This window comes from Zea mays, chromosome 5 (assembly GCF_902167145.1).
Source record: "Zea mays cultivar B73 chromosome 5, Zm-B73-REFERENCE-NAM-5.0, whole genome shotgun sequence".
Classification (NCBI taxonomy): domain Eukaryota; kingdom Viridiplantae; phylum Streptophyta; class Magnoliopsida; order Poales; family Poaceae; genus Zea; species Zea mays.
This window is the reverse complement of record NC_050100.1, coordinates 202305029-202318626: the sequence shown is the minus strand read 5'-3', so window position 1 is coordinate 202318626 and position 13598 is coordinate 202305029.

The following is a 13598-nucleotide window of genomic DNA, read 5'->3' as shown; positions in this document are numbered from 1 at the left end:
CCCCCATTTTAGTCGAAAATAGCCATGAACGACCATTTTCAATAATACCCAAGGCTAACACCAACAGATTTTTGACTAAGAAATGGTCTCCACCAGAAATCCAAGAATGTGATTTATGGCAAGAAAACCTATGTGGGGTGAAGTGTACGAGCCTCTCGTCGATGATCAATGGCAACACAACCCCCATTTTCGTCGGAAATAGCCATGAACGAACATTTTCAATGACACTGAAGGCTAACACCTACGGATTTTTGACCAAGAAATGGTCTCCACCATAAATCCAAGAATGTCATCTATGGCAAGGAAAAATATGTGTAGTGAGGTGTATGAGGCTCTGGTCAAAGATCAATGGCCACATAACCCCCATTTTTGTCGAAAATAGCCATGAACGACCATTTTCAATAATACCGAAGGTTAACACCTACGTATTTTTGACCAAGAAATGGTCTCCACCATAAATCCAAGAATGTGATCTATGGCAAGGAAACATATGTGGGGTGAGGTGTATGGGCCTCTGGTCGATGATCAATGGCCACACAACGCCCATTTTTTGTCGAAAATAGCGATCAACGACCATTTTCAATAATACAAAAGGCTAACACGTATGGATTTTTGACCAAGAAATGATCTCCACTAGAAATCCGAGAATGTGATCTATGCAAGGAAACATATGTGGGGTGAGGTGTACGAGCCTCTGGTCGATGATAAATGGCCACACAACCCCCATTTTAGACGAAAATAGCCATGAACGACCATTTTCAATAATATCGAAGGCTAACACCAACGGATTCTTGACCAAGAAATGGTCTCCACCATAAATCCAAGAATGTGATCAATGGCAAGAAAACATATGTGGGGTAAAGTGTACGAGCCTATGGTCGATGATCAATGGCCACACAACCCCCATTTTTGTCGAAAATAGCCATGAACGACCATTTTCAATGAAACGGAAGGCTAACACCTACGGATTTTTGACCAAGAAATGGTCTCCACCATAAATCCAAGAATGTGATATATGGCAAGGAAACATATGTGAGGTGAGGTGTACGAGCCTCTGGTCGATGATAAATGGCCACACAACCCTCATTTTTTATGAAAATTGCCATGAACGACCATTTTCAATAATACCGAAGGCTAACACCTACGGATTTTTGACCAAGAAATGGTCTCCACCATAAATCTAAGAATGTGATCTATGACAAGGAAACATATGTGTAGTGAGGTGTATGAGCCTCTGGTCGAAGATCAATGGCCACACAACCGCCATTTTTGTCGAAAATAGCCATGAATGACCATTTTCAAAAATACCAAAGGACATTCGGATTTTTGCCCAAGAAATGGTCTCCACCAGAAATCCAAGAATGTGATCTATGGCAAGGAAACATATGTGGGGTGAGGTGTATGAGCCTCTGGTCGATGATCAATGGCCACACAACCCCCATTTTGCCGAAAATAGCCATGAACGACCATTTTCAATAATACCGAAGGCTAACACGTATGAGTTTTTGACCAAGAAATGGTCTCCACCAGAAATCCAAGAATGTGATCTATGGCAAAAAAACATATGTGGGGTGAGTTTTATGAGCCTCTAGTCGATGATAAATGGCCACACAACCCCCATTTTTTATGAAAATTGCCATGAGCGACCATTTTCAATAATACTAGAGGCTAACACCTACGGATTTTTGACCAAGAAATGGTCTCCACCAGAAATCCAAGAATGTGATCTATGGCAAGGAAACATATGTGGGGTGAGGTGTATGAGCCTCTGGTCGATGATCAATGGCCACACAACCCCCATTTTTGTCGAAAATAACCATGAACGACCATTTTCAATAATACCGAAGGCTAACACCTACGGATTTTTGACGAACAAATGGTCTCCACCAGAAATCCAAGAATGTGATCTACGGCAAGGAAACATATGTGGGGTGAGGTGTATGAGCCTCTGGTCGACGATCAATGGCCACACACCCCTAATATTTGTCGAAAATAGCCATGAACGACCATTTTCAATGACACTGAAGGCTAACACCTACGGATTTTTGACCAAGAAATGGTCTCCACCATAAATCCAAGAATGTGATCTATGGCAAGGAAACATATGTGTAGTGAGGTGTATGAGCCTCTGGTCCAATATCAATGGCCACACAACCCCCATTTTTGTCGAAAATAGCCATGAACGACCATTTTCGATAGTTCCGAAGGCTAACACATTCAGATTTTTGACCAAGAAATGGTCTCCACCAGAAATCAAAGAATGTGATCTATGGCAAGGAAACATATGTGGGGTGAGGTGTACGAGCCTTTGGTCGATGATCAATGGCCACACAACCCCCATTTTTGTCGAAAATAGCCATGAATGACCATTTTCAATAATACCGAAGGCTAACACGTACGAATTTTTGACCAAGAAATGGTCTCCACCAGATATCCAAGAATGTGATCTATGGAAAGGAAACATATGTGGGGTGAGGTGTATGAGCCTCTGGTCGATGATAAATGGCCACACAACCCCCATTTCAGTCGAAAATAGCCATGAACGACCATTTTCAATAATACCGAAGGCTAACACCAACAGATTTTTGAGCAAGAAATGGTCTCCACCAGAAATCCAAGAATGTGATCTATTGCAAGAAAACATATGTGGGGTGAAGTGTACGAGCCTCTGGTCGATGATCAATGGCCACACAACCCCCATTTTTGTCGAAAATAGCCATGAACGACCATTTTCAATGACACTGAAGGCTAACACCTATGGATTTTTGACTAAGAAATGGTCTCCACCATAAATCCAAGAATTTGATCTATGGCAAGGAAACATATGTGTAGTGAGGTGTATGAGCCTCTGGTCAAAGATCAATGGCCACACAACCCCCATTTTTGTCGAAAATAGCCATGAATGACCATTTTCAAAAATACCGAAGGCTAACACATTCGGATTTTTGCCCAAGAAATGGTCTCCACCAGAAATCCAAGAATGTGATCTATGGAAAGGAAACATATGTGGGGTGAGGTGTACGAGCCTCTGGTCGATGATCAATGGCCACACAACCCCCATTTTGTCGAAAATAGCCATGAACCATTTTCAATAATACCGAAGGCTAACACGTACGAATTTTTGACCAAGAAATGGTCTCCACCAGAAATCCAAGAATGTAATCTATGGCAAGGAAACATATGTGGGGTTAGGTGTACGAGCCTCTGGTCGATGATAAATGGCCACACAACCCCCATTTTTGTCGAAAATAGCCACGAACGACCATTTTCAATAATACCGAAGGCTAACACCAACGGATTTTTGACCAAGAAATGGTACCCACCAGAAATCCAAGAATGTGATCTATGGCAAGAAAACATATGTGGGGTGAAGTGTACGAGCCTCTGGTCGATGATCAATGGCCACACAAACCCCATTTTTGTCGAAAATAGCCATGAACGACCATTTTCAATGACACTGAACACTAACACCTACGGATTTTTGACCAAGAAATGGTCTCCACCATAAATCCAAGAATGTGATCTATGGAAAGGAAACATGTGTAGTGAGGTGTATGAGCCTTTGGTCGAATATCAATGGCCACACAACCCCCATTTTTGTCGAAAATAGCCATGAACGACCATTTTCAATAGTACCGAAGGCTAAAATATTCAGATTTTTGACCAAGAAATTGTCTCCAGCAGAAATCAAAATCAAAGAATGTGATCTATGGCAAGGAAACATATGTGGGGTGAGGTTTACGAGCCTCTGGTCGATGATCAATGGCCACACAACCCCCATTTTTGTCGAAAATAGCCATGAATGACCATTTTCAATAATACTGAAGGCTAACACGTACAGATTTTTGACCAATAAATGGTCTCCACCAGAAATCCAAGAAAGTGATCTATGGCAAGGAAACATATGTGGGGTGAGGTGTACGAGCCTCTGGTCGATGATCAATGGCCACACAACCCCCATTTTAGTCGAAAATAGCCATGAACGACCATTTTCAATAATACCCAAGGCTAACACCAACAGATTTTTGACTAAGAAATGGTCTCCACCAGAAATCCAAGAATGTGATTTATGGCAAGAAAACCTATGTGGGGTGAAGTGTACGAGCCTCTCGTCGATGATCAATGGCAACACAACCCCCATTTTCGTCGGAAATAGCCATGAACGAACATTTTCAATGACACTGAAGGCTAACACCTACGGATTTTTGACCAAGAAATGGTCTCCACCATAAATCCAAGAATGTCATCTATGGCAAGGAAAAATATGTGTAGTGAGGTGTATGAGGCTCTGGTCAAAGATCAATGGCCACATAACCCCCATTTTTGTCGAAAATAGCCATGAACGACCATTTTCAATAATACCGAAGGTTAACACCTACGTATTTTTGACCAAGAAATGGTCTCCACCATAAATCCAAGAATGTGATCTATGGCAAGGAAACATATGTGGGGTGAGGTGTATGGGCCTCTGGTCGATGATCAATGGCCACACAACGCCCATTTTTTGTCGAAAATAGCGATCAACGACCATTTTCAATAATACAAAAGGCTAACACGTATGGATTTTTGACCAAGAAATGATCTCCACTAGAAATCCGAGAATGTGATCTATGCAAGGAAACATATGTGGGGTGAGGTGTACGAGCCTCTGGTCGATGATAAATGGCCACACAACCCCCATTTTAGACGAAAATAGCCATGAACGACCATTTTCAATAATATCGAAGGCTAACACCAACGGATTCTTGACCAAGAAATGATCTCCACCATAAATCCAAGAATGTGATCAATGGCAAGAAAACATATGTGGGGTAAAGTGTACGAGCCTATGGTCGATGATCAATGGCCACACAACCCCCATTTTTGTCGAAAATAGCCATGAACGACCATTTTCAATGAAACGGAAGGCTAACACCTACAGATTTTTGACCAAGAAATGGTCTCCACCATAAATCCAAGAATGTGATATATGGCAAGGAAACATATGTGAGGTGAGGTGTACGAGCCTCTGGTCGATGATAAATGGCCACACAACCCCCATTTTTTATGAAAATTGCCATGAACGACCATTTTCAATAATACCGAAGGCTAACACCTACGGATTTTTGACCAAGAAATGGTCTCCACCAGAAATCCAAGAATGTGATCTATGGCAAGGAAACATACGTGGGGTGAGGTGTATGAGCCTCTGGTCGATGATCAATGGACACACATCCCCCATTTTTGTCGAAAATAGCCATGAACGACCATTTTCAATAATACCGAAGGCTAACACCTACGGATTTTTGACCAAGAAATGTTCTCCACTATAAATCCAAAATGTGATCTATGGCAAGGAAACATATGTGGGGTGAGGTGTATGAGACTCTGGTCGATGATCAATGGCCACACAACCCCCATTTTTGTCGAAAATAGCCATGAACGACCATTTTCAATGACACTGAAGGCTAACACCTACGGATTTTTGACCAAGAAATGGTCTCCACCATAAATTCAAGAATGTGATCTATGGCAAGGAAACATATGTGCGGTGAGGTGTATGGGCCTCTGGCCGATGATCAATGGCCACACAACGCCCATTTTTGTCGAAAATAGCGAACTACGACCATTTTCAATAATATCGAAGGCTAACACGTATGGATTTTTGACCAAGAAATGGTCTCCACCAGAAATCCGAGAATGTGATCTATGGCAAGGAAACAAATGTGGGGTGAGGTGTACGAGCCTCTGGTCGATGATCAATGGCAACACAACCCCCATTTTTGTCGAAAATAGCCATGAACGACCATTTTCAATGGCACTGAAGGCTAACACCTACAGAATTTTGACCAAGAAATGGTCTCCACCATAAATCCAAGAATGTGATCTATGGCAAGGAAACATATGTGTAGTGAGGTGAATGAGCCTCTGGTCGAAGATCAATGGCCACAACACCCATTTTTTGTCGAAAATAGCCATGAATGACCATTTTCAATAATACCGAAGGCTAACAGGTTCAGATTTTTGCCCAAGAAATGGTCTCCACCAGAAATCCAAGAATGTGATCTATGGCAAGGAAACATATGTGGGGTGAGGTGTACGAGTCTCTGGTCGATGATCAATGGCCACACAACCCCCATTTTTGTCAAAAATAGCCATGAACGACCATTTTCAATGACACTGAAGGCTAACACTCATGGATTTTTGACCAAGAAATGGTCTCCACCATAAATCTAAGAATGTGATATATGGCAAGGAAACATATGTGTAGTGAGGTGTATGAGCCTCTGGTCGAATATCAATAGCCACACAACACTTATTTTAGTCGAAATAGCCATGAACGACCATTTTCAATAGTACCGAAGGCTAACACATTCGGATTTTTGACCAAGAAATGGTCTCCACCAGAAATCAAAGAATGTGATCTGTGGCAAGGAAACATATGTGGGGTGAGGTTTATGAGCCTCTAGTCGATGATCAATGGCCACACAACCCCCATTTTTGTCGAAAATCGCCATGAATGACCATTTTCAATAATACCGAAGGCTAACATGTACGGATTTTTGACCAAGAAATGGTCTCCACCAGAAATCCAAGAATGTGATCTATGGCAAGGAAACATATGTGGGGTGAGGTGTACAAGCCTCTGGTCGATGATTAATGGCCACACAACCCCCATTTTAGACGAAAATAGCCATGAACGACCATTTTCAATAATACCGAAGGCTAACACCAACGGATTCTTGACCAAGAAATGGTCTCCACCAGAAATCCAAGAATGTGATCAATGGCAAGAAAACATATGTGGGGTAAAGTGTACGAGCCTCTGGTCGATGATCAATGGCCACACAACCCCCATTTTAGACGAAAATAGCCATGAACGACCATTTTCAATGACACAGAAGGCTAACACCTACGGATTTTTGACCAAGAAATGGTCTCCACCATAAATCCAAGAATGTGATCTATGGCAAGGAAACTTAAGTGAGGTGAGGTGTACGAGCCTCTGGTCGATGATAAATGGCCACACAACCCCTATTTTTGATGAAAATAGGCATGAACGACCATTTTCAATAATACCGAAGGCTAACACCTATGGATTTTTTACCAAGAAATGGTCTCCACCAGAAATCCAAGAATGTGATCTATGGCAAGGAAACATATGTGGGGTGAGGTGTATGAGCCTCTGGTCGATGATCAATGGCCAGACAACCCCCATTTTTGTCAAAAATAGCCATAAACGACCATTTTCAATAATACCGAAGGCTAACACCTACGGCTTTTTGACCAAGAAATGTTCTCCACCAGAAATCCAAAATGTGATCTATGGCAAGGAAACATTTGTGGGGTGAGGTGTACGAGCCTCTGGTCAATGATCAATGGCCACACAACCCCCATTTTTGTCAAAAATAGCCATGAACGACCATTTTCAATGACACTGAAGGCTAACACCTACGGATTTTTGACCAATAATTGGTCTCCACCATAAATCCAAGAATGTGATCTATGGCAAGGAAACATATGTCGGGTGAGGTGTATGGGCCTCTGGTCGATGATCAATGGCCACACAACGCCCATTTTTGTCTAAAATAGCGATCAACGACCATTTTCAATAATACAGAAGGCTAACACGTATGGATTTTTGACCAAGAAATGGTCTCCACCAGAAATCCAAGAATGTGATCTATGGCAAGGAAACATATGTGGGGTGAGGTGTACGAGCCTCTAGTCGATGATCGATGGCCACACAACCCCCATTTTTGTCGAAAATAGCCATGAACGACCATTTTCAATGACACTGAAGGCTAACACCTCCGGAATTTTGACCAAGAAATGGTCTCCACCATAAATCCAAGAATGTGATCTATGGCAAGGAAACATATGTGTAGTGAGGTGTATGAGCCTCTGGTCGAAGATCAATGGCCAAACAACCCCCATTTTTCTCAGACATAGCCATGAATGACCATTTTCAATAATACCGAAGGCTAACACATTCGGATTTTTGGCCAAGAAATGGTCTCCACCCGAAATCCAAGAATGTGATCTATGGCAAGGAAACATATGTGGGGTGAGGCGTACGAGCCTCTGGTCGATGATCAATGGCCACACAACCCCCATTTTTGTCGAAAATAGCCATGAACGACCATTTTCAATGACGTTGAAGGCTAACACTCACAGATTTTTGACCAAGAAATGGTCTCCACCATAAATCCAAGAATGTGATATATGGCAAGGAAACATATTTGTAGTGAGGTGTATCAACCTCTGGTCGATTATCAATGGCCACACAACCCTTATTTTTGTCGAAGATAGCCATGAACGACCATTTTCAATAGTACCGAAGGCTAACACATTCGGATTTTTGACTAAGAAATGGTCTCCACTAGAAATCAAAGAATGTGATCTATGGCAAGGAAACATATGTGGGTTGAGGTTTATGAGCCTCTGGTCAATGATCAATGGCCACACAACCCCCATTTTTGTCGAAAATAGCCATGAATGACCATTTTCAATAATACCGAAGGCTAACACGTACGGATTTTTGACCAAGAAATGGTCTCCACCAGAAATCCAAGAATGTGATCAATGGCAAGAAAACATATGTGCGGTAAAGTGTACGAGCCTCTGGTCGATGATCAATGGCCACACAACCCCCATTTTTGTCGAAAATAGCCATGAACGACCATTTTCAATGACACGGAAGGCTAACACCTACGGATTTTTGACCAAGAAATGGTCTCCACCATAAATCCAAGAATGTGATCTATGGCAAGGAAACATATGTGAGGTGAGGTGTACGAGCCTCTGGTCGATGATCAATGGCCACACAACCCCCATTTTTGTCGAAAATAGCCATGAACGATCATTTTCAATGACACTGAAGGCTAACACCTACGGATTTTTGACCAAGAAATGGTCTCCATAAAAAATCCAAGAATGTGATCTATGGCAAGGAAACATATGTGGGGTGAGGTGTATGGGCCTCTGGCCCATGATCAATGGCCACACAACGCCCATTTTTGTCGAAAATAGTGATGAACGACCATTTTCAATAATACCGAAGGCTAACACGTATGGATTTTCGACCAAGAAATGGTCTCCACCAGAAATCCGATAATGTGATCTATGGCAAGGAAACATATGTGAGGTGAGGTGTACGAGCCTCTGGTCGATGATCAATGGCCACACAACCCCCATTTTTGTCAAAATAGCCATGAACGACCATTTTCAATAATACCGAAGGCTAACACCTACGGATTTTTGACCAAGAAATGGTCTCCACCATAAATCCAGGAATGTGATCTATGGCAAGGAAACATAAGTGAGGTGAGGTGTACGAGCCTCTGGTCGATGATAAATGGCCACACAACCCCTATTTTTGATGAAAATAGCCATGAACGACCATTTTCAATAATACCGAAGGCTAACACCTACGGATTTTTGACCAAGAAATGGTCTCCACCAGAAATCCAAGAATGTGATCTATGGCAAGGAATTATACGTGGGGTGAGGTGTATGAGCCTCTGGTCGAAGATCAATGGCCACACGTCCCCATTTTTGTCAAAAATAGCCACGAACGACCATTTTCAATAATACCGAAGGCTAACTCCTACGGATTTTTGACCAAGAAATGTTCTCCACCAGAAATCCAAAATGTGATCTATGGCAAGGAAACATATGTGGGGTGAGGTGTACGAGCCTCTGGTCGATGATCAATGGCCACACAACCCCCATTTTTGTCGAAAATAGCCATAAACGACCATTTTCAATGACACTGAAGGCTAACACCTACGGATTTTTGACCAAGAATTAGTCTCCACCATAAATCCAAGAATGTGATCTATGGCAAGGAAACATATGTGGGGTGAGGTGTATGGGCCTCTGGTCGATGATCAATGGCCACACAACGCCCATTTTTGTCTAAAATAGCGATCAACGACCATTTTCAATAATACAGAAGGCTAACACGTATGGATTTTTGACCAAGAAATGGTCTCCACCAGAAATCCAAGAATGTGATCTATGGCAAGGAAACATATTTGTAGTGAGGTGTATCAACCTTTGGTCGAATATCAATGGACACACAACCCTTATTTTTGTCGAAGATAGCCATGAATGACCATTTTCAATAGTACCGAAGGCTAACACATTCGGATTTTTGACTGAGAAATGGTCTCCACCAGAAATCAAAGAATGTGATCTATGGCAAGGAAACATATGTGGGGTGAGGTTTATGAGCCTCTGGTCAATGATCAATGGCCACACAACCCCCATTTTTGTCGAAAATAGCCATGAATGACCATTTTCAATAATACCGAAGGCTAACACGTACGGATTTTTGACCAAGAAATGGTCTCCACCAGAAATCCAAGAATGTGATCAATGGCAAGAAAACATATGTGGGGTAAAGTGTACGAGCGTCTGGTCGATGATCAATGGCCACACAACCCCCATTTTTGTCGAAAATAGCCATGAACGACCATTTTCAATGACACGGAAGGCTAACACCTACGGATTTTTGACCAAGAAATGGTCTCCACCATAAATCCAAGAATGTGATCTATGGCAAGGAAACATATGTGAGGTGAGGTGTACGAGCCTCTGGTCGATGATCAATGGCCACACAACCCCCATTTTTGTCGAAAATAGCCATGAACGACCATTTTCAATGACACTGAAGGCTAACACCTACAGATTTTTGACCAAGAAATGGTCTCCACCATAAATCCAAGAATGTGATCTATGGCAAGGAAACATATGTGGGGTGAGGTGTATGGGCCTCTGGCCAATGATCAATGGCCACACAACGCCCATTTTTGTCGAAAATAGTGATCAACGACCATTTTCAATAATACCGAAGGCTAACACGTATGGATTTTCGACCAAGAAATGGTCTCCACCAGAAATCCGATAATGTGATCTATGGGAAGGAAACATATGTGAGGTGAGGTGTACGAGCCTCTGGTCGATGATCAATGGCCACACAACCCCCATTTTTGTCAAAAATAGCCATGAACGACCATTTTCAATAATACCGAAGGCTAACACCTACGGATTTTTGACCAAGAAATGGTCTCCACCAGAAATCCAAGAATGTGATCTATGGCAAGGAAACATACATGGGGTGAGGTGTATGAGCCTCTGGTCGATGATCAATGGCCACACAACCCCCATTTTTGTCAAAAATAGCCATGAACGACCATTTTCAATAATACCGAAGGCTAACACCTACGGATTTTTGACCAATAAATGTTCTCCACCAGAAATCCAAAATGTGATCTATGGCAAGGAAACATATGTGGGGTGAGGTGTACGAGCCTCTGGTCGATGATCAATGGCCACACAACCCCCATTTTTGTCGAAAATAGCCATAAACGACCATTTTCAATGACACTAAAGGCTAACACCTACGGATTTTTTGACCAAGAATTGGTCTCCACCATAAATCCAAGAATGTGATCTATGGCAAGGAAACATATGTGGGGTGAGGTGTATGGGCCTCTGGTCGATGATCAATGGCCACACAACGCCCATTTTTGTCTAAAATAGCGATCAACGACCATTTTCAATAATACAGAAGGCTAACACGTATGGATTTTTGACCAAGAAATGGTCTCCACCAGAAATCCAAGAATGTGATCTATGGCAAGGAAACATATGTGGGGTGAGGTGTACGAGCCTCTGGTCGATGATCAATGGCCACACAACCCCCATTTTTGTCGAAAATAGCCATGAATGATCATTTTCAATGACACTGAAGGCTAACACCTCCGGAATTTTGACCAAGAAATGGTCTCCACCATAAATCCAAGAATGTGATCTATGGCAAGGATACAGATGTGTAGTGAGTTGTATGAGCCTCTGGTCAAAGATCAATGGCTAAACAACCCCCATTTTTCTCGAAAATAGCCATGAATGACCATTTTCAATAATACCGAAGGCTAACACATTCAGATTTTTGCCCAAGAAATGGTCTCCACCAGAAATCCAAGAATGTGATCTATGGCAAGGAAACATATGCGGGGTGAGGTGTACGAGCCTCTGGTCGATGATCAATGGCCACACAACCCCCATTTTTGTCGAAAATAGCCATGAACGACCATTTTCAATGACGTTGAAGGCTAACACTCACAGATTTTTGACCAAGAAATGGTCTCCACCATAAATCCAAGAATGTGATCTATGGCAAGGAAACATATTTGTAGTGAGGTGTATCAACCTCTGGTCGAATATCAATGGCCACACAACCCTTATTTTTGTCGAAGATAGCCATGAACGACCATTTTCAATAGTACCGAAGGCTAACACATTCGGATTTTTGACTAAGAAATGGTCTCCACCAGAAATCAAAGAATGTGATCTATGGCAAGGAAACATATGTGGGGTGAGGTTTATGAGCCTCTGGTCAATGATCAATGGCCACACAACCCCCATTTTTGTCGAAAATAGCCATGAACGACCATTTTCAATGACACGGAAGGCTAACACCTACGGATTTTTGACCAAGAAATGGTCTCCACCATAAATCCAAGAATGTGATCTATGGCAAGGAAACATATGTGAGGTGAGGTGTACGAGCCTCTGGTCGATGATCAATGGCCACACAACCCCCATTTTTGTCGAAAATAGCCATGAAGGACCATTTTCAATGACACTGAAGGCTAACACCTACAGATTTTTGACCAAGAAATGGTCTCCACCATAAATCCAAGAATGTGATCTATGGCAAGGAAACATATGTGGGGTGAGGTGTATGGGCCTCTGGCCAATGATCAATGGCCACACAACGCCCATTTTTGTCGAAAATAGTGATCAACGACCATTTTCAATAATACCGAAGGCTAACACGTATGGATTTTCGACCAAGAAATGGTCTCCACCAGAAATCTGATAATGTGATCTATGGCAAGGAAACATATGTGAGGTGAGGTGTACGAGCCTCTGGTCGATGATCAATGGCCACACAACCCCCATTTTTGTTAAAAATAGCCATGAACGACCATTTTCAATAATACCGAAGGCTAACACCTACGGATTTTTGACCAAGAAATGGTCTCCACCATAAATCCAGGAATGTGATCTATAGCAACGAAACATAAGTGAGGTGAGGTGTACGAGCCTCTGGTCGATGATAAATGGCCACACAACCCCTATTTTTGATGAAAAAAGCCATGAATGACCATTTTCAATAATACCGAAGGCTAACACCTACGGATTTTTGACCAAGAAATGGTCTCCACCAGAAATCCAAGAATGTGATCTATGGCAAGCAAACATATGTGGGGTGAGGTGTATGAGCCTCTAGTCGATGATCAATGGCCACACAACACCCATTTTTGTCAAAAATAGCCATGAACGACCATTTTCAATAATACCGAAGGCTAACACCTACGGATTTTTGACCAAGAAATGTTCTCCACCAGAAATCCAAAATGTGATCTATGGCAAGGAAACATATGTGGGGTGAGGTGTACGAGCCTCTGGTCGATGATCAATGGCCACACAACCCCCATTTTTGTCGAAAATAGCCACAAACGACCATTTTCAATGACACTGAAGGCTAACAACTACGGATTTTTGACCAAGAATTGGTCTCCACCATAAATCCAAGAATGTGA